The sequence below is a fragment of the Lonchura striata genome, chromosome 6 (genome assembly GCF_050655825.1).
Source record: "Lonchura striata isolate lonStrDom1 chromosome 6, ASM5065582v1, whole genome shotgun sequence".
Classification (NCBI taxonomy): Eukaryota; Metazoa; Chordata; class Aves; order Passeriformes; family Estrildidae; genus Lonchura; species Lonchura striata.
Window position 1 is genome coordinate 1,177,699 of NC_140708.1, and position 20,826 is coordinate 1,198,524.

Consider the following 20,826-nt stretch of genomic DNA (forward strand, 5'->3'; position numbering starts at 1 on the left):
CTCTTGCCCAGCTCGTTGTTTTAACGTGCACATGCCGTCCTGGAATTCAGTGCACAGTGAAAGCAATCGCAAAAGTCCAGCAGCTGCTGACTCCCAAACACAAGGCGCTGTCTACGTTCTTGCTTCTCCACACTTCAACAGAGTCCTTCATTTCTGCAGCTGCCATCGAGTTTTCTGCATCTCGAGCCTTCTGGGACGAGCACCAATTTCCCAGGAGGGGCTGCATCAGGACGAAGTCAAAACCCAGGAAAGTTGTCTCGGAACACCTTCAATAAAGCATGCCAGCAGTGCATTGAAAAGACAGGGAGCTTTAGCCACCGTCCTCTAGCAGTCGCAAGGCTGTGCACACAATGTCGTCTCCCTGCGGCAACGTTCTTCGCCCTCGTGCAAGCTACCGCTCTGTCCGGCTCCCGGAGCAGGAGAAGCGGCTGCTTCGCGCACACAACAGCGGAGCGGCAGCCCTACGCTCCGAAGCGCTGCTTCAGCTGAAAGACGCCAGCCACCGGCGCTTGGCTTCGGACAGCTCCGGAGAGCCGTAGTGTGCGTCTGCACTAGACTGCATCCTAGCGAAAAGCTTTGGCAGTGTGTCTCGCAGGGAGATAGCTTAGGAGCGCAGCGCACTTATGCCTCCCTTGCCCAGAAACACGATTTTACTGCACACTCCAAAAACACTGCTCTTTCCATGTTACTATGTAACCTGATGTCTGACGCCCGTTCTCTTCTGCCCACTCTTGCCCAGCTGGTTGTTGCAGCATGCACGTGCCTTCCTGGCATTAAGAGCACAGTGAAAGCAATCGCAAAAGTCCAGCAGCTGCTGACTCCCAAACACAAGGCGCTTGTCTACGTTCTTGCTTCTCCACACTTCAACAGAGTCCTTCATTTCTGCAGCTGCCATTGAGTTTTCTGCATCTCGAGCCTTCTGGGACGAGCACCAATTTCCCAGGAGGGGCTGCATCAGGACGAAGTCAAAACCCAGGAAAGTTGTCTCGGAACACCTTCAATAAAGCATGCCAGCAGTGCATTGAAAAGGCAGGGAGCTTTAGCCACCGTCCTCTAGCAGTCGCAAGGCTGTGCACACAATGTCGTCTCCCTGCGGCAACGTTCTTCGCCCTCGTGCAAGCTACCGCTCTGTCCGGCTCCCGGAGCAGGAGAAGCGGCTGCTTCGCGCACACAACAGCGGAGCGGCAGCCCTACGCTCCGAAGCGCTGCTTCAGCCGAAAGACGCCGGCCACCGGCGCTTGGCTTCGGACAGCTCCGGAGAGCCGTAGTGTGCGTCTGCACTAGACTGCATCCTAGCGAAAAGCTTTGGCAGTGTGTCTCGCAGAGAGATAGCTTAGGAGCGCAGCGCACTTATGCCTCCCTTGTCCAGAAACACGATTTTACTGCACACTCCAAAAACACTGCTCTTTCCATGTTACTATGTAACCTGATGTCTGACGCCCGTTCTCTTCTGCCCACTCTTGCCCAGCTGGTTGTTGCAGCGTGCACGTGCCTTCCTGGCATTAAGAGCACAGTGAAAGCAATCGCAAAAGTCCAGCAGCTGCTGACTCCCAAACACAAGGCGCTGGCTATGTTCTTGCTTCTCCACACTTCAACAGAGTCCTTCATTTCTGCAGCTGCCATCGAGTTTTCTGCATCTCGAGCCTTCTGGGACGAGCAGAAATTTCCCAGGAGGGGCTGCATCAGGACGAAGTCAAAACCCAGGAAAGTTGTCTCGGAACACCTTCAATAAAGCATGCCAGCAGTGCATTGAAAAGGCAGGGAGCTTTAGCCACCGTCCTCTAGCAGTCGCAAAGCTGTGCACACAATGTCGTCTCCCTGCGGCAACGTTCTTCGCCCTCGTGCAAGCTACCGCTCTGTCCGGCTCCCGGAGCAGGAGAAGCGGCTGCTTCGCGCACACAACAGCGGAGCGGCAGCCGTACGCTCCGAAGCGCTGCTTCAGCCGAAAGACGCCGGCCACCGGCGCTTGGCTTCGGACAGCTCCGGAGAGCCGTAGTGTGCGTCTGCACTAGACTGCATCCTAGCGAAAAGCTTTGGCAGTGTGTCTCGCAGAGAGATAGCTTAGGAGCGCAGCGCACTTATGCCTCCCTTGCCCAGAAACACGATTTTACTGCACACTCCAAAAACAGTACTCTTTACAGGGCAATATATAAGCTGCTTTCTGATGGCCGTGATCCCTCCCTGCTCTTGCCCAGCTCGTTGTTGTAACGTGCACATGCCGTCCTGGCATTCAGTGCACAGTGAAAGCAATCGCAAAAGTCCAGCAGCTGCTGACTCCCAAACACAAGGCGCTTGTCTACGTTCTTGCTTCTCCACACTTCAACAGAGTCCTTCATTTCTGCAGCTGCCATCGAGTTTTCTGCATCTCGAGCCTTCTGGGACGAGCACCAATTTCCCAGGAGGGGCTGCATCAGGACGAAGTCAAAACCCAGGAAAGTTGTCTCGGAACACCTTCAATAAAGCATGCCAGCAGTGCATTGAAAAGGCAGGGAGCTTTAGCCACCGTCCTCTAGCAGTCGCAAGGCTGTGCACACAATGTCGTCTCCCTGCGGCAACGTTCTTCGCCCTCGTGCAAGCTACCGCTCTGTCCGGCTCCCGGAGCAGGAGAAGCGGCTGCTTCGCGCACACAACAGCGGAGCAGCAGCCGTACGCTCCGAAGCGCTGCTTCAGCCGAAAGACGCCGGCCACCGGCGCTTGGCTTCGGACAGCTCCGGAGAGCCATAGTGTGCGTCTGCACTAGACTGCATCCTAGCGAAAAGCTTTGGCAGTGTGTCTCGCAGGGAGATACCTTAGGAGCGCAGCGCACTTATGCCTCCCTTGTCCAGAAACACGATTTTACTGCACACTCCAAAAACACTGCTCTTTCCATGTTACTATGTAACCTGATGTCTGATGGCCGTTCTCTTCTGCCCACTCTTGCCCAGCTGGTTGTTGCAGCGTGCACGTGCCTTCCTGGCATTAAGAGCACAGTGAAAGCAATCGCAAAAGTCCAGCAGCTGCTGACTCCCAAACACAAGGCGCTGGCTATGTTCTTGCTTCTCCACACTTCAACAGAGTCCTTCATTTCTGCAGCTGCCATCGAGTTTTCTGCATCTCGAGCCTTCTGGGACGAGCACCAATTTCCCAGGAGGGGCTGCATCAGGACGAAGTCAAAACCCAGGAAAGTTGTCTCGGAACACCTTCAATAAAGCATGCCAGCAGTGCATTGAAAAGGCAGGGAGCTTTAGCCACCGTCCTCTAGCAGTCGCAAAGCTGTGCACACAATGTCGTCTCCCTGCGGCAACGTTCTTCGCCCTCGTGCAAGCTACCGCTCTGTCCGGCTCCCGGAGCAGGAGAAGCGGCTGCTTCGCGCACACAACAGCGGAGCGGCAGCCGTACGCTCCGAAGCGCTGCTTCAGCCGAAAGACGCCGGCCACCGGCGCTTGGCTTCGGACAGCTCCGGAGAGCCATAGTGTGCGTCTGCACTAGACTGCATCCTAGCGAAAAGCTTTGGCAGTGTGTCTCGCAGAGAGATAGCTTAGGAGCGCAGCGCACTTATGCCTCCCTTGCCCAGAAACACGATTTTACTGCACACTCCAAAAACAGTACTCTTCCCAGGGCAATATATAAGCTGCTTTCTGACGGCCGTGATCTTTCGATTACTCTTGCCCAGCTCGTTGTTTTAACGTGCACGTGCCGTCCAGGCATTCAGTGCACAGTGAAAGCAATCGCAAAAGTCCAGCAGCTGCTGACTCCCAAACACAAGGCGCTGGCTATGTTCTTGCTTCTCGACAACTCAACGCAGCCCTTCATTTCTGCAGTTGCCATCGAGGTCTCTGCATGTCGGAGACTCAGAGGACGAGCACGAGTTTCCCAGGAGGGGCTGCATCAGGAGGAAGTCAAAACTCAGGGAATTTGTCCTGGAACACCTTCCATAAGGATGCTAGAAGGGAATTGAAGAGGCAGGCGTGCGGCCACCACCGTCCTCTAGCAGTCCTTAGGGTGCGCGCAGAAGCCCGGTGCTCTGCGGCTTCGTTCTTCGCCCCCGTACAAGCTAGCGCTCTGTCCGGCTCCCGGAGCAGGAGAAGCGGCTGCTTCGCGCACACAACAGCGGAGAGGCAGCCCTACGCTCCGAAGCGCTGCTTCAGCCGAAAGACGCCGGCCACCGGCGCTTGGCTTCGGACAGCTCCGGAGAGCCGTAGTGTGCGTCTGCACTAGACTGCATCCTAGCGAAAAGCTTTGGCAGTGTGTCTCGCAGAGAGACAGCTTAGGAGCGCAGCGCACTTATGCCTCCCTTGTCCAGAAACACGATTTTACTGCACACTCCAAAAACAGTACTCTTCCCAGGGCAATATATAAGCTGCTTTCTGATGGCCGTGATCCCTCCCTGCTCTTGCCCAGCTCGTTGTTTTAACGTGCACATGCCGTCCTGGCATTCAGTGCACAGTGAAAGCAATCGCAAAAGTCCAGCAGCTGCTGACTCCCAAACACAAGGCGCTGGCAATGTTCTTGCTTCTCCACACTTCAACAGAGTCCTTCATTTCTGCAGCTGCCATCGAGTTTTCTGCATCTCGAGCCTTCTGGGACGAGCACCAATTTCCCAGGAGGGGCTGCATCAGGACGAAGTCAAAACCCAGGAAAGTTGTCTCGGAACACCTTCAATAAAGCATGCCAGCAGTGCATTGAAAAGGCAGGGAGCTTTAGCCACCGTCCTCTAGCAGTCGCAAAGCTGTGCACACAATGTCGTCTCCCTGCGGCAACGTTCTTCGCCCTCGTGCAAGCTACCGCTCTGTCCGGCTCCCGGAGCAGGAGAAGCGGCTGCTTCGCGCACACAACAGCGGAGCGGCAGCCGTACGCTCCGAAGCGCTGCTTCAGCCGAAAGACGCCGGCCACCGGCGCTTGGCTTCGGACAGCTCCGGAGAGCCGTAGTGTGCGTCTGCACTAGACTGCATCCTAGCGAAAAGCTTTGGCAGTGTGTCTCGCAAAGAGATAGCTTAGGAGCGCAGCGCACTTATGCCTCCCTTGCCCAGAAACACGATTTTACTGCACACTCCAAAAACAGTACTCTTCCCAGGGCAATATATAAGCTGCTTTCTGATGGCCGTGATCTTTCGATTACTCTTGCCCAGCTCGTTGTTTTAACGTGCACGTGCCGTCCAGGCATTCAGTGCACAGTGAAAGCAATCGCAAAAGTCCAGCAGCTGCTGACTCCCAAACACAAGGCGCTGGCTATGTTCTTGCTTCTCCACACTTCAACAGAGTCCTTCATTTCTGCAGCTGCCATCGAGTTTTCTGCATCTCGAGCCTTCTGGGACGAGCACCAATTTCCCAGGAGGGGCTGCATCAGGAAGAAGTCAAAACCCAGGAAAGTTGTCTCGGAACACCTTCAATAAAGCATGCCAGCAGTGCATTGAAAAGGCAGGGAGCTTTAGCCACCGTCCTCTAGCAGTCGCAAGGCTGTGCACACAATGTCGTCTCCCTGCGGCAACGTTCTTTGCCCTCGTGCAAGCTAGCGCACTGTCCGGCTCCCGGAGCAGGAGAAGCGGCTGCTTCGCGCACACAACAGCGGAGCGGCAGCCCTACGCTCCGAAGCGCTGCTTCAGCCGAAAGATGCCGGCCACCGGCGCTTGGCTTCGGACAGCTCCGGAGAGCCGTAGTGTGCGTCTGCACTAGACTGCATCCTAGCGAAAAGCTTTGGCAGTGTGTCTCGCAGGGAGATAGCTTAGGAGCGCAGCGCACTTATGCCTCCCTTGTCCAGAAACACGATTTTACTGCACACTCCAAAAACACTGCTCTTTCCATGTTACTATGTAACCTGATGTCTGACGCCCGTTCTCTTCTGCCCACTCTTGCCCAGCTGGTTGTTGCAGCGTGCACGTGCCTTCCTGGCATTCAGTGCACAGTGAAAGCAATCGCAAAAGTCCAGCAGCTGCTGACTCCCAAACACAAGGCGCTGTCTACGTTCTTGCTTATCCACACTTCAACAGAGTCCTTCATTTCTGCAGCTGCCATCGAGTTTTCTGCATCTCGAGCCTTCTGGGACGAGCACAAATTTCCCAGGAGGGGCTGCATCAGGACGAAGTCAAAACCCAGGAAAGTTGTCTCGGAACACCTTCAATAAAGCATGCCAGCAGTGCATTGAAAAGGCAGGGAGCTTTAGCCACCGTCCTCTAGCAGTCGCAAAGCTGTGCACACAATGTCGTCTCCCTGCGGCAACGTTCTTCGCCCTCGTGCAAGCTACCGCTCTGTCCGGCTCCCGGAGCAGGAGAAGCGGCTGCTTCGCGCACACAACAGCGGAGCGGCAGCCCTACGCTCCGAAGCGCTGCTTCAGCCGAAAGACGCCGGCCACCGGCGCTTGGCTTCGGACAGCTCCGGAGAGCCGTAGTGTGCGTCTGCACTAGACTGCATCCTAGCGAAAAGCTTTGGCAGTGTGTCTCGCAGGGAGATAGCTTAGGAGCGCAGCGCACTTATGCCTCCCTTGTCCAGAAACACGATTTTACTGCACACTCCAAAAACACTGCTCTTTCCATGTTACTATGTAACCTGATGTCTGACGCCCGTTCTCTTCTGCCCACTCTTGCCCAGCTGGTTGTTGCAGCGTGCACGTGCCTTCCTGGCATTAAGAGCACAGTGAAAGCAATCGCAAAAGTCCAGCAGCTGCTGACTCCCAAACACAAGGCGCTGGCTATGTTCTTGCTTCTCCACACTTCAACAGAGTCCTTCATTTCTGCAGCTGCCATCGAGTTTTCTGCATCTCGAGCCTTCTGGGACGAGCACCAATTTCCCAGGAGGGGCTGCATCAGGACGAAGTCAAAACCCAGGAAAGTTGTCTCGGAACACCTTCAATAAAGCATGCCAGCAGTGCATTGAAAAGGCAGGGAGCTTTAGCCACCGTCCTCTAGCAGTCGCAAAGCTGTGCACACAATGTCGTCTCCCTGCGGCAACGTTCTTCGCCCTCGTGCAAGCTACCGCTCTGTCCGGCTCCCGGAGCAGGAGAAGCGGCTGCTTCGCGCACACAACAGCGGAGCGGCAGCCGTACGCTCCGAAGCGCTGCTTCAGCCGAAAGACGCCGGCCACCGGCGCTTGGCTTCGGACAGCTCCGGAGAGCCGTAGTGTGCGTCTGCACTAGACTGCATCCTAGCGAAAAGCTTTGGCAGTGTGTCTCGCAGAGAGATAGCTTAGGAGCGCAGCGCACTTATGCCTCCCTTGCCCAGAAACACGATTTTACTGCACACTCCAAAAACAGTACTCTTCCCAGGGCAATATACAAGCTGCTTTCTGACGGCCGTGATCTTTCGATTACTCTTGCCCAGCTCGTTGTTTTAACGTGCACGTGCCGTCCAGGCATTCAGTGCACAGTGAAAGCAATCGCAAAAGTCCAGCAGCTGCTGACTCCCAAACACAAGGCGCTGGCTATGTTCTTGCTTCTCCACACTTCAACAGAGTCCTTCATTTCTGCAGCTGCCATCGAGTTTTCTGCATCTCGAGCCTTCTGGGACGAGCACCAATTTCCCAGGAGGGGCTGCATCAGGACGAAGTCAAAACCCAGGAAAGTTGTCTCGGAACACCTTCAATAAAGCATGCCAGCAGTGCATTGAAAAGGCAGGGAGCTTTAGCCACCGTCCTCTAGCAGTCGCAAAGCTGTGCACACAATGTCGTCTCCCTGCGGCAACGTTCTTCGCCCTCGTGCAAGCTACCGCTCTGTCCGGCTCCCGGAGCAGGAGAAGCGGCTGCTTCGCGCACACAACAGCGGAGCGGCAGCCCTACGCTCCGAAGCGCTGCTTCAGCCGAAAGACGCCGGCCACCGGCGCTTGGCTTCGGACAGCTCCGGAGAGCCGTAGTGTGCGTCTGCACTAGACTGCATCCTAGCGAAAAGCTTTGGCAGTGTGTCTCGCAGGGAGATAGCTTAGGAGCGCAGCGCACTTATGCCTCCCTTGTCCAGAAACACGATTTTACTGCACACTCCAAAAACACTGCTCTTTCCATGTTACTATGTAACCTGATGTCTGACGCCCGTTCTCTTCTGCCCACTCTTGCCCAGCTGGTTGTTGCAGCGTGCACGTGCCTTCCTGGCATTCAGTGCACAGTGAAAGCAATCGCAAAAGTCCAGCAGCTGCTGACTCCCAAACACAAGGCGCTTGTCTACGTTCTTGCTTCTCGACAACTCAACGCAGCCCTTCATTTCTGCAGCTGCCATCGAGTTTTCTGCATCTCGAGCCTTCTGGGACGAGCACCAATTTCCCAGGAGGGGCTGCATCAGGACGAAGTCAAAACCCAGGAAAGTTGTCTCGGAACACCTTCAATAAAGCATGCCAGCAGTGCATTGAAAAGGCAGGGAGCTTTAGCCACCGTCCTCTAGCAGTCGCAAAGCTGTGCACACAATGTCGTCTCCCTGCGGCAACGTTCTTCGCCCTCGTGCAAGCTACCGCTCTGTCCGGCTCCCGGAGCAGGAGAAGCGGCTGCTTCGCGCACACAACAGCGGAGCGGCAGCCGTACGCTCCGAAGCGCTGCTTCAGCCGAAAGACGCCGGCCACCGGCGCTTGGCTTCGGACAGCTCCGGAGAGCCGTAGTGTGCGTCTGCACTAGACTGCATCCTAGCGAAAAGCTTTGGCAGTGTGTCTCGCAGAGAGATAGCTTAGGAGCGCAGCGCACTTATGCCTCCCTTGCCCAGAAACACGATTTTACTGCACACTCCAAAAACAGTACTCTTCCCAGGGCAATATACAAGCTGCTTTCTGACGGCCGTGATCTTTCGATTACTCTTGCCCAGCTCGTTGTTTTAACGTGCACGTGCCGTCCAGGCATTCAGTGCACAGTGAAAGCAATCGCAAAAGTCCAGCAGCTGCTGACTCCCAAACACAAGGCGCTGGCTATGTTCTTGCTTCTCCACACTTCAACAGAGTCCTTCATTTCTGCAGCTGCCATCGAGTTTTCTGCATCTCGAGCCTTCTGGGACGAGCACCAATTTCCCAGGAGGGGCTGCATCAGGACGAAGTCAAAACCCAGGAAAGTTGTCTCGGAACACCTTCAATAAAGCATGCCAGCAGTGCATTGAAAAGGCAGGGAGCTTTAGCCACCGTCCTCTAGCAGTCGCAAAGCTGTGCACACAATGTCGTCTCCCTGCGGCAACGTTCTTCGCCCTCGTGCAAGCTACCGCTCTGTCCGGCTCCCGGAGCAGGAGAAGCGGCTGCTTCGCGCACACAACAGCGGAGCGGCAGCCCTACGCTCCGAAGCGCTGCTTCAGCCGAAAGACGCCGGCCACCGGCGCTTGGCTTCGGACAGCTCCGGAGAGCCGTAGTGTGCGTCTGCACTAGACTGCATCCTAGCGAAAAGCTTTGGCAGTGTGTCTCGCAGGGAGATAGCTTAGGAGCGCAGCGCACTTATGCCTCCCTTGTCCAGAAACACGATTTTACTGCACACTCCAAAAACACTGCTCTTTCCATGTTACTATGTAACCTGATGTCTGACGCCCGTTCTCTTCTGCCCACTCTTGCCCAGCTGGTTGTTGCAGCGTGCACGTGCCTTCCTGGCATTCAGTGCACAGTGAAAGCAATCGCAAAAGTCCAGCAGCTGCTGACTCCCAAACACAAGGCGCTTGTCTACGTTCTTGCTTCTCGACAACTCAACGCAGCCCTTCATTTCTGCAGCTGCCATCGAGTTTTCTGCATCTCGAGCCTTCTGGGACGAGCACCAATTTCCCAGGAGGGGCTGCATCAGGACGAAGTCAAAACCCAGGAAAGTTGTCTCGGAACACCTTCAATAAAGCATGCCAGCAGTGCATTGAAAAGGCAGGGAGCTTTAGCCACCGTCCTCTAGCAGTCGCAAAGCTGTGCACACAATGTCGTCTCCCTGCGGCAACGTTCTTCGCCCTCGTGCAAGCTACCGCTCTGTCCGGCTCCCGGAGCAGGAGAAGCGGCTGCTTCGCGCACACAACAGCGGAGCGGCAGCCATACGCTCCGAAGCGCTGCTTCAGCCGAAAGACGCCGGCCACCGGCGCTTGGCTTCGGACAGCTCCGGAGAGCCGTAGTGTGCGTCTGCACTAGACTGCATCCTAGCGAAAAGCTTTGGCAGTGTGTCTCGCAGAGAGATAGCTTAGGAGCGCAGCGCACTTATGCCTCCCTTGCCCAGAAACACGATTTTACTGCACACTCCAAAAACAGTACTCTTCCCAGGGCAATATATAAGCTGCTTTCTGACGGCCGTGATCTTTCGATTACTCTTGCCCAGCTCGTTCTTTTAACGTGCACGTGCCGTCCAGGCATTCAGTGCACAGTGAAAGCAATCGCAAAAGTCCAGCAGCTGCTGACTCCCAAACACAAGGCGCTGGCTATGTTCTTGCTTCTCGACAACTCAACGCAGCCCTTCATTTCTGCAGTTGCCATCGAGGTCTCTGCATGTCGGAGACTCAGAGGACGAGCACGAGTTTCCCAGGAGGGGCTGCATCAGGAGGAAGTCAAAACTCAGGGAATTTGTCCTGGAACACCTTCCATAAGGATGCTAGAAGGGAATTGAAGAGGCAGGCGTGCGGCCACCACCGTCCTCTAGCAGTCCTTAGGGTGCGCGCAGAAGCCCGGTGCTCTGCGGCTTCGTTCTTCGCCCCCGTACAAGCTAGCGCTCTGTCCGGCTCCCGGAGCAGGAGAAGCGGCTGCTTCGCGCACACAACAGCGGAGAGGCAGCCCTACGCTCCGAAGCGCTGCTTCAGCCGAAAGACGCCGGCCACCGGCGCTTGGCTTCGGACAGCTCCGGAGAGCCGTAGTGTGCGTCTGCACTAGACTGCATCCTAGCGAAAAGCTTTGGCAGTGTGTCTCGCAGAGAGATAGCTTAGGAGCGCAGCGCACTTATGCCTCCCTTGTCCAGAAACACGATTTTACTGCACACTCCAAAAACAGTACTCTTCCCAGGGCAATATATAAGCTGCTTTCTGATGGCCGTGATCCCTCCCTGCTCTTGCCCAGCTCGTTGTTTTAACGTGCACATGCCGTCCTGGCATTCAGTGCACAGTGAAAGCAATCGCAAAAGTCCAGCAGCTGCTGACTCCCAAACACAAGGCGCTGTCTACGTTCTTGCTTCTCCACACTTCAACAGAGTCCTTCATTTCTGCAGCTGCCATCGTGTTTTCTGCATCTCGAGCCTTCTGGGACGAGCAGAAATTTCCCAGGAGGGGCTGCATCAGGACGAAGTCAAAACCCAGGAAAGTTGTCTCGGAACACCTTCAATAAAGCATGCCAGCAGTGCATTGAAAAGGCAGGGAGCTTTAGCCACCGTCCTCTAGCAGTCGCAAGGCTGTGCACACAATGTCGTCTCCCTGCGGCAACGTTCTTCGCCCTCGTGCAAGCTACCGCTCTGTCCGGCTCCCGGAGCAGGAGAAGCGGCTGCTTCGCGCACACAACAGCGGAGCGGCAGCCGTACGCTCCAAAGCGCTGCTTCAGCCGAAAGACGCCGGCCACCGGCGCTTGGCTTCGGACAGCTCCGGAGAGCCGTAGTGTGCGTCTGCACTAGACTGCATCCTAGCGAAAAGCTTTGGCAGTGTGTCTCGCAGGGAGATAGCTTAGGAGCGCAGCGCACTTATGCCTCCCTTGTCCAGAAACACGATTTTACTGCACACTCCAAAAACACTGCTCTTTCCATGTTACTATGTAACCTGATGTCTGACGCCCGTTCTCTTCTGCCCACTCTTGCCCAGCTGGTTGTTGCAGCGTGCACGTGCCTTCCTGGCATTAAGAGCACAGTGAAAGCAATCGCAAAAGTCCAGCAGCTGCTGACTCCCAAACACAAGGCGCTTGTCTACGTTCTTGCTTCTCGACAACTCAACGCAGCCCTTCATTTCTGCAGCTGCCATCGAGTTTTCTGCATCTCGAGCCTTCTGGGACGAGCACAAATTTCCCAGGAGGGGCTGCATCAGGACGAAGTCAAAACCCAGGAAAGTTGTCTCGGAACACCTACAATAAAGCATGCCAGCAGTGCATTGAAAAGGCAGGGAGCTTTAGCCACCGTCCTCTAGCAGTCGCAAAGCTGTGCACACAATGTCGTCTCCCTGCGGCAACGTTCTTCGCCCTCGTGCAAGCTACCGCTCTGTCCGGCTCCCGGAGCAGGAGAAGCGGCTGCTTCGCGCACACAACAGCGGAGCAGCAGCCGTACGCTCCGAAGCGCTGCTTCAGCCGAAAGACGCCGGCCACCGGCGCTTGGCTTCGGACAGCTCCGGAGAGCCGTAGTGTGCGTCTGCACTAGACTGCATCCTAGCGAAAAGCTTTGGCAGTGTGTCTCGCAGAGAGATAGCTTAGGAGCGCAGCGCACTTATGCCTCCCTTGTCTAGAAACACGATTTTACTGCACACTCCAAAAACAGTACTCTTCCCAGGGCAATATATAAGCTGCTTTCTGACGGCCGTGATCTTTCGATTACTCTTGCCCAGCTCGTTCTTTTAACGTGCACGTGCCGTCCAGGCATTCAGTGCACAGTGAAAGCAATCGCAAAAGTCCAGCAGCTGCTGACTCCCAAACACAAGGCGCTGGCTATGTTCTTGCTTCTCGACAACTCAACGCAGCCCTTCATTTCTGCAGTTGCCATCGAGGTCTCTGCATGTCGGAGACTCAGAGGACGAGCACGAGTTTCCCAGGAGGGGCTGCATCAGGAGGAAGTCAAAACTCAGGGAATTTGTCATGGAACACCTTCCATAAGGATGCTAGAAGGGAATTGAAGAGGCAGGCGTGCGGCCACCACCGTCCTCTAGCAGTCCTTAGGGTGCGCGCAGAAGCCCGGTGCTCTGCGGCTTCGTTCTTCGCCCCCGTACAAGCTACCGCTCTGTCCGGCTCCCGGAGCAGGAGAAGCGGCTGCTTCGCGCACACAAAAGCGGAGCGGCAGCCGTACGCTCCGAAGCGCTGCTTCAGCCGAAAGACGCCGGCCACCGGCGCTTGGCTTCGGACAGCTCCGGAGAGCCGTAGTGTGCGTCTGCACTTGACTGCATCCTAGCGAAAAGCTTTGGCAGTGTGTCTCGCAGAGAGATAGCTTAGGAGCGCAGCGCACTTATGCCTCCCTTGTCCAGAAACACGATTTTACTGCACACTCCAAAAACAGTACTCTTCCCAGGGCAAAATATAAGCTGCTTTCTGATGGCCGTGATCCCTCCCTGCTCTTGCCCAGCTCGTTGTTTTAACGTGCACAGGCCGTCCTGGCATTCAGTGCACAGTGAAAGCAATCGCAAAAGTCCAGCAGCTGCTGACTCCCAAACACAAGGCGCTGGCTATGTTCTTGCTTCTCCACACTTCAAGAGAGTCCTTCATTTCTGCAGCTGCCATCGAGTTTTCTGCATCTCGAGCCTTCTGGGACGAGCACCAATTTCCCAGGAGGGGCTGCATCAGGACGAAGTCAAAACCCAGGAAAGTTGTCTCGGAACACCTTCAATAAAGCATGCCAGCAGTGCATTGAAAAGGCAGGGAGCTTTAGCCACCGTCCTCTAGCAGTCGCAAGGCTGTGCACACAATGTCGTCTCCCTGCGGCAACGTTCTTCGCCCTCGTGCAAGCTACCGCTCTGTCCGGCTCCCGAGCTGGAGAAGCGGCTGCTTCGCGCACACAACAGCGGAGCGGCAGCCCTACGCTCCGAAGCGCTGCTTCAGCCGAAAGACGCCGGCCACCGGCGCTTGGCTTCGGACAGCTCCGGAGAGCCGTAGTGTGCGTCTGCACTAGACTGCATCCTAGCGAAAAGCTTTGGCAGTGTGTCTCGCAGAGAGATAGCTTAGGAGCGCAGCGCACTTATGCCTCCTTTGTCCAGAAACACGATTTTACTGCACACTCCAAAAACAGTACTCTTCCCAGGGCAATATATAAGCTGCTTTCTGACGGCCGTGATCTTTCGATTACTCTTGCCCAGCTCGTTGTTTTAACGTGCACGTGCCGTCCAGGCATTCAGTGCACAGTGAAAGCAATCGCAAAAGTCCAGCAGCTGCTGACTCCCAAACACAAGGCGCTGGCTATGTTCTTGCTTCTCGACAACTCAACGCAGCCCTTCATTTCTGCAGTTGCCATCGAGGTCTCTGCATGTCGGAGACTCAGAGGACGAGCACGAGTTTCCCAGGAGGGGCTGCATCAGGAGGAAGTCAAAACTCAGGGAATTTGTCCTGGAACACCTTCCATAAGGATGCTAGAAGGGAATTGAAGAGGCAGGCGAGCGGCCACCACCGTCGTCTAGCAGTCCTTAGGGTGCGCGCAGAAGCCCGGTGCTCTGCGGCTTCGTTCTTCGCCCCCGTACAAGCTAGCGCTCTGTCCGGCTCCCGGAGCAGGAGAAGCGGCTGCTTCGCGCACACAACAGCGGAGAGGCAGCCCTACGCTCCGAAGCGCTGCTTCAGCCGAAAGACGCCGGCCACCGGCGCTTGGCTTCGGACAGCTCCGGAGAGCCGTAGTGTGCGTCTGCACTAGACTGCATCCTAGCGAAAAGCTTTGGCAGTGTGTCTCGCAGGGAGATAGCTTAGGAGCGCAGCGCACTTATGCCTCCCTTGTCCAGAAACACGATTTTACTGCACACTCCAAAAACAGTACTCTTCCCAGGGCAATATATAAGCTGCTTTCTGATGGCCGTGATCCCTCCCTGCTCTTGCCCAGCTCGTTGTTTTAACGTGCACATGCCGTCCTGGCATTCAGTGCACAGTGAAAGCAATCGCAAAAGTCCAGCAGCTGCTGACTCCCAAACACAAGGCGCTGTCTACGTTCTTGCTTCTCCACACTTCAACAGAGTCCTTCATTTCTGCAGCTGCCATCGAGTTTTCTGCATCTCGAGCCTTCTGGGACGAGCACCAATTTCCCAGGAGGGGCTGCATCAGGACGAAGTCAAAACCCAGGAAAGTTGTCTCGGAACACCTTCAATAAAGCATGCCAGCAGTGCATTGAAAAGGCAGGGAGCTTTAGCCACCGTCCTCTAGCAGTCGCAAGGCTGTGCACACAATGTCGTCTCCCTGCGGCAACGTTCTTCGCCCTCGTGCAAGCTACCGCTCTGTCCGGCTCCCGGAGCAGGAGAAGCGGCTGCTTCGCGCACACAACAGCGGAGCGGCAGCCGTCCGCTCCGAAGCGCTGCTTCAGCCGAAAGACGCCGGCCACCGGCGCTTGGCTTCGGACAGCTCCGGAGAGCCGTAGTGTGCGTCTGCACTAGACTGCATCCTAGCGAAAAGCTTTGGCAGTGTCTCTCGCAGAGAGATAGCTTAGGAGCGCAGCGCTCTTATGCCTCCTTTGTCCAGAAACACGATTTTACTGCACACTCCAAAAACAGTACTCTTCCCAGGGCAATATATAAGCTGCTTTCTGACGGCCGTGATCTTTCGATTACTCTTGCCCAGCTCGTTGTTTTAACGTGCACATGCCGTCCAGGCATTCAGTGCACAGTGAAAGCAATCGCAAAAGTCCAGCAGCTGCTGACTCCCAAACACAAGGCGCTGGCTATGTTCTTGCTTCTCGACAACTCAACGCAGCCCTTCATTTCTGCAGTTGCCATCGAGGTCTCTGCATGTCGGAGACTCAGAGGACGAGCACGAGTTTCCCAGGAGGGGCTGCATCAGGAGGAAGTCAAAACTCAGGGAATTTGTCCTGGAACACCTTCCATAAGGATGCTAGAAGGGAATTGAAGAGGCAGGCGAGCGGCCACCACCGTCGTCTAGCAGTCCTTAGGGTGCGCGCAGAAGCCCGGTGCTCTGCGGCTTCGTTCTTCGCCCCCGTACAAGCTAGCGCTCTGTCCGGCTCCCGGAGCAGGAGAAGCGGCTGCTTCGCGCACACAACAGCGGAGAGGCAGCCCTACGCTCCGAAGCGCTGCTTCAGCCGAAAGACGCCGGCCACCGGCGCTTGGCTTCGGACAGCTCCGGAGAGCCGTAGTGTGCGTCTGCACTAGACTGCATCCTAGCGAAAAGCTTTGGCAGTGTGTCTCGCAGGGAGATAGCTTAGGAGCGCAGCGCACTTATGCCTCCCTTGTCCAGAAACACGATTTTACTGCACACTCCAAAAACAGTACTCTTCCCAGGGCAATATATAAGCTGCTTTCTGATGGCCGTGATCCCTCCCTGCTCTTGCCCAGCTCGTTGTTTTAACGTGCACATGCCGTCCTGGCATTCAGTGCACAGTGAAAGCAATCGCAAAAGTCCAGCAGCTGCTGACTCCCAAACACAAGGCGCTGTCTACGTTCTTGCTTCTCCACACTTCAACAGAGTCCTTCATTTCTGCAGCTGCCATCGAGTTTTCTGCATCTCGAGCCTTCTGGGACGAGCACCAATTTCCCAGGAGGGGCTGCATCAGGACGAAGTCAAAACCCAGGAAAGTTGTCTCGGAACACCTTCAATAAAGCATGCCAGCAGTGCATTGAAAAGGCAGGGAGCTTTAGCCACCGTCCTCTAGCAGTCGCAAGGCTGTGCACACAATGTCGTCTCCCTGCGGCAACGTTCTTCGCCCTCGTGCAAGCTACCGCTCTGTCCGGCTCCCGGAGCAGGAGAAGCGGCTGCTTCGCGCACACAACAGCGGAGCGGCAGCCCTTCGCTCCGAAGCGCTGCTTCAGCCGAAAGACGCCGGCCACCGGCGCTTGGCTTCGGACAGCTCCGGAGAGCCGTAGTGTGCGTCTGCACTAGACTGCATCCTAGCGAAAAGCTTTGGCAGTGTCTCTCGCAGAGAGATAGCTTAGGAGCGCAGCGCTCTTATGCCTCCTTTGTCCAGAAACACGATTTTACTGCACACTCCAAAAACAGTACTCTTCCCAGGGCAATATATAAGCTGCTTTCTGACGGCCGTGATCTTTCGATTACTCTTGCCCAGCTCGTTGTTTTAACGTGCACATGCCGTCCAGGCATTCAGTGCACAGTGAAAGCAATCGCAAAAGTCCAGCAGCTGCTGACTCCCAAACACAAGGCGCTGGCTATGTTCTTGCTTCTCGACAACTCAACGCAGCCCTTCATTTCTGCAGTTGCCATCGAGGTCTCTGCATGTCGGAGACTCAGAGGACGAGCACGAGTTTCCCAGGAGGGGCTGCATCAGGAGGAAGTCAAAACTCAGGGAATTTGTCCTGGAACACCTTCCATAAGGATGCTAGAAGGGAATTGAAGAGGCAGGCGAGCGGCCACCACCGTCGTCTAGCAGTCCTTAGGGTGCGCGCAGAAGCCCGGTGCTCTGCGGCTTCGTTCTTCGCCCCCGTACAAGCTAGCGCTCTGTCCGGCTCCCGGAGCAGGAGAAGCGGCTGCTTCGCGCACACAACAGCGGAGAGGCAGCCCTACGCTCCGAAGCGCTGCTTCAGCCGAAAGACGCCGGCCACCGGCGCTTGGCTTCGGACAGCTCCGGAGAGCCGTAGTGTGCGTCTGCACTAGACTGCATCCTAGCGAAAAGCTTTGGCAGTGTGTCTCGCAGAGAGAAAGCATAGCAACGCAGCGCACTTATGCCTCCCTTGTCCAGAAACACGATTTTACTGCACACTCCAAAAACAGTACTCTTCCCAGGGCAATATATAAGCTGCTTTCTGATGGCCGTGATCCCTCCCTGCTCTTGCCCAGCTCGTTGTTTTAACGTGCACATGCCGTCCTGGCATTCAGTGCACAGTGAAAGCAATCGCAAAAGTCCAGCAGCTGCTGACTCCCAAACACAAGGCGCTGGCTATGTTCTTGCTTCTCGACAACTCAACGCAGCCCTTCATTTCTGCAGTTGCCATCGAGTTCTCTGCATGTCGGAGACTCAGAGGACGAGCACGAGTTTCCCAGGAGGGGCTGCATCAGGAGGAAGTCAAAACTCAGGGAATTTGTCCTGGAACACCTTCCATAAGGATGCTAGAAGGGAATTGAAGAGGCAGGCGAGCGGCCACCACCGTCGTCTAGCAGTCCTTAGGGTGCGCGCAGAAGCCCGGTGCTCCGCGGCTTCGTTCTTCGCCCCCGTACAAGCTAGCGCTCTGTCCGGCTCCCGGAGCAGGAGAAGCGGCTGCTTCGCGCACACAACAGCGGAGAGGCAGCCGTACGCTCCGAAGCGCTGCTTCAGCCGAAAGACGCCGGCCACCGGCGCTTGGCTTCGGACAGCTCCGGAGAGCCGTAGTGTGCGTCTGCACTAGACTGCATCCTAGCGAAAAGCTTTGGCAGTGTGTCTCGCAGGGAGATAGCTTAGGAGCGCAGCGCACTTATGCCTCCCTTGTCCAGAAACACGATTTTACTGCACACTCCAAAAACAGTACTCTTCCCAGGGCAATATATAAGCTGCTTTCTGATGGCCGTGATCCCTCCCTGCTCTTGCCCAGCTCGTTGTTTTAACGTGCACATGCCGTCCTGGCATTCAGTGCACAGTGAAAGCAATCGCAAAAGTCCAGCAGCTGCTGACTCCCAAACACAAGGCGCTGTCTACGTTCTTGCTTCTCCACACTTCAACAGAGTCCTTCATTTCTGCAGCTGCCATCGAGTTTTCTGCATCTCGAGCCTTCTGGGACGAGCACCAATTTCCCAGGAGGGGCTGCATCAGGACGAAGTCAAAACCCAGGAAAGTTGTCTCGGAACACCTTCAATAAAGCATGCCAGCAGTGCATTGAAAAGGCAGGGAGCTTTAGCCACCGTCCTCTAGCAGTCGCAAGGCTGTGCACACAATGTCGTCTCCCTGCGGCAACGTTCTTCGCCCTCGTGCAAGCTACCGCTCTGTCCGGCTCCCGGAGCAGGAGAAGCGGCTGCTTCGCGCACACAACAGCGGAGCGGCAGCCCTACGCTCCGAAGCGCTGCTTCAGCCGAAAGACGCCGGCCACCGGCGCTTGGCTTCGGACAGCTCCGGAGAGCCGTAGTGTGCGTCTGCACTAGACTGCATCCTAGCGAAAAGCTTTGGCAGTGTGTCTCGCAGGGAGATAGCTTAGGAGCGCAGCGCACTTATGCCTCCCTTGTCCAGAAACACGATTTTACTGCACACTCCAAAAACACTGCTCTTTCCATGTTACTATGTAACCTGATGTCTGACGCCCGTTCTCTTCTGCCCACTCTTGCCCAGCTGGTTGTTGCAGCGTGCACGTGCCTTCCTGGCATTAAGAGCACAGTGAAAGCAATCGCAAAAGTCCAGCAGCTGCTGACTCCCAAACACAAGGCGCTGGCTATGTTCTTGCTTCTCCACACTTCAACAGAGTCCTTCATTTCTGCAGCTGCCATCGAGTTTTCTGCATCTCGAGCCTTCTGGGACGAGCACCAATTTCCCAGGAGGGGCTGCATCAGGACGAAGTCAAAACCCAGGAAAGTTGTCTCGGAACACCTTCAATAAAGCATGCCAGCAGTGCATTGAAAAGGCAGGGAGCTTTAGCCACCGTCCTCTAGCAGTCGCAAGGCTGTGCACACAATGTCGTCTCCCTGCGGCAACGTTCTTCGCCCTCGTGCAAGCTACCGCTCTGTCCGGCTCCCGGAGCAGGAGAAGCGGCTGCTTCGCGCACACAACAGCGGAGCGGCAGCCGTACGCTCCGAAGCGCTGCTTCAGCCGAAAGACGCCGGCCACCGGCGCTTGGCTTCGGACAGCTCCGGAGAGCCGTAGTGTGCGTCTGCAACTAGACTGCATCCTAGCGAAAAGCTTTGGCAGTGTGTCTCGCAGGGAGAAAGCATAGCAGCGCAGCGCACTTATGCCTCCCTTGTCCAGAAACACGATTTTACTGCACACTCCAAAAACAGTACTCTTCCCAGGGCAATATATAAGCTGCTTTCTGACGGCCGTGATCTTTCGATTACTCTTGCGCAGCTCGTTGTTTTAACGTGCACAGGCCGTCCTGGCATTCAGTGCACAGTGAAAGCAATCGCAAAAGTCGAGCAGCTGCTGACTCCCAAACACAAGGCACTTGTCTACGTTCTTGCTTCTCCACACTTCAACAGAGTCCTTCATTTCTGCAGCTGCCATCGAGTTTTCTGCATCTCGAGCCTTCTGGGACGAGCACCAATTTCCCAGGAGGGGCTGCATCAGGACGAAGTCAAAACCCAGGAAAGTTGTCTCGGAACACCTTCAATAAAGCATGCCAGCAGTGCATTGAAAAGGCAGGGAGCTTTAGACACCGTCCTCCAGAATTGCCAAGGCTGTGCACACAATGTCGTCTCCCTGCGGCAACGTTCTTCGCCCTCGTACAAGCTACCGCTCTGTCCGGCTCCCGGAGCAGGAGAAGCGGCTGCTTCGCGCACACAACAGCGGAGCGGCAGCCCTACGCTCCGAAGCGCTGCTTCAGCCGAAAGACGCCGGCCACCGGTGCTTGGCTTCGGACAGCTCCGGAGAGCCGTAGTGTGCGTCTGCACTAGACTGCATCCTAGCGAAAAGCTTTGGCAGTGTGTCTCGCAGAGAGATAGCTTAGGAGCGCAGCGCACTTATGCCTCCCTTGTCCAGAAACACGATTTTACTGCACACTCCAAAAACAGTACTCTTCCCAGGGCAATATATAAGCTGCTTTCTGACGGCCGTGATCCCTCCCTGCTCTTGCCCAGCTCGTTGTTTTAACGTGCACAGGCCGTCCTGGCATTCAGTGCACAGTGAAAGCAATCGCAAAAGTCCAGCAGCTGCTGACTCCCAAACACAAGGCGCTGGCTATGTTCTTGCTTCTCCACACTTCAACAGAGTCCTTCATTTCTGCAGCTGCCATCGAGTTTTCTGCATCTCGAGCCTTCTGGGACGAGCACCAATTTCCCAGGAGGGGCTGCATCAGGACGAAGTCAAAACCCAGGAAAGTTGTCTCGGAACACCTTCAATAAAGCATGCCAGCAGTGCATTGAAAAGGCAGGGAGCTTTAGCCACCGTCCTCTAGCAGTCGCAAGGCTGTGCACACAATGTCGTCTCCCTGCGGCAACGTTCTTCGCCCTCGTGCAAGCTACCGCTCTGTCCGGCTCCCGGAGCAGGAGAAGCGGCTGCTTCGCG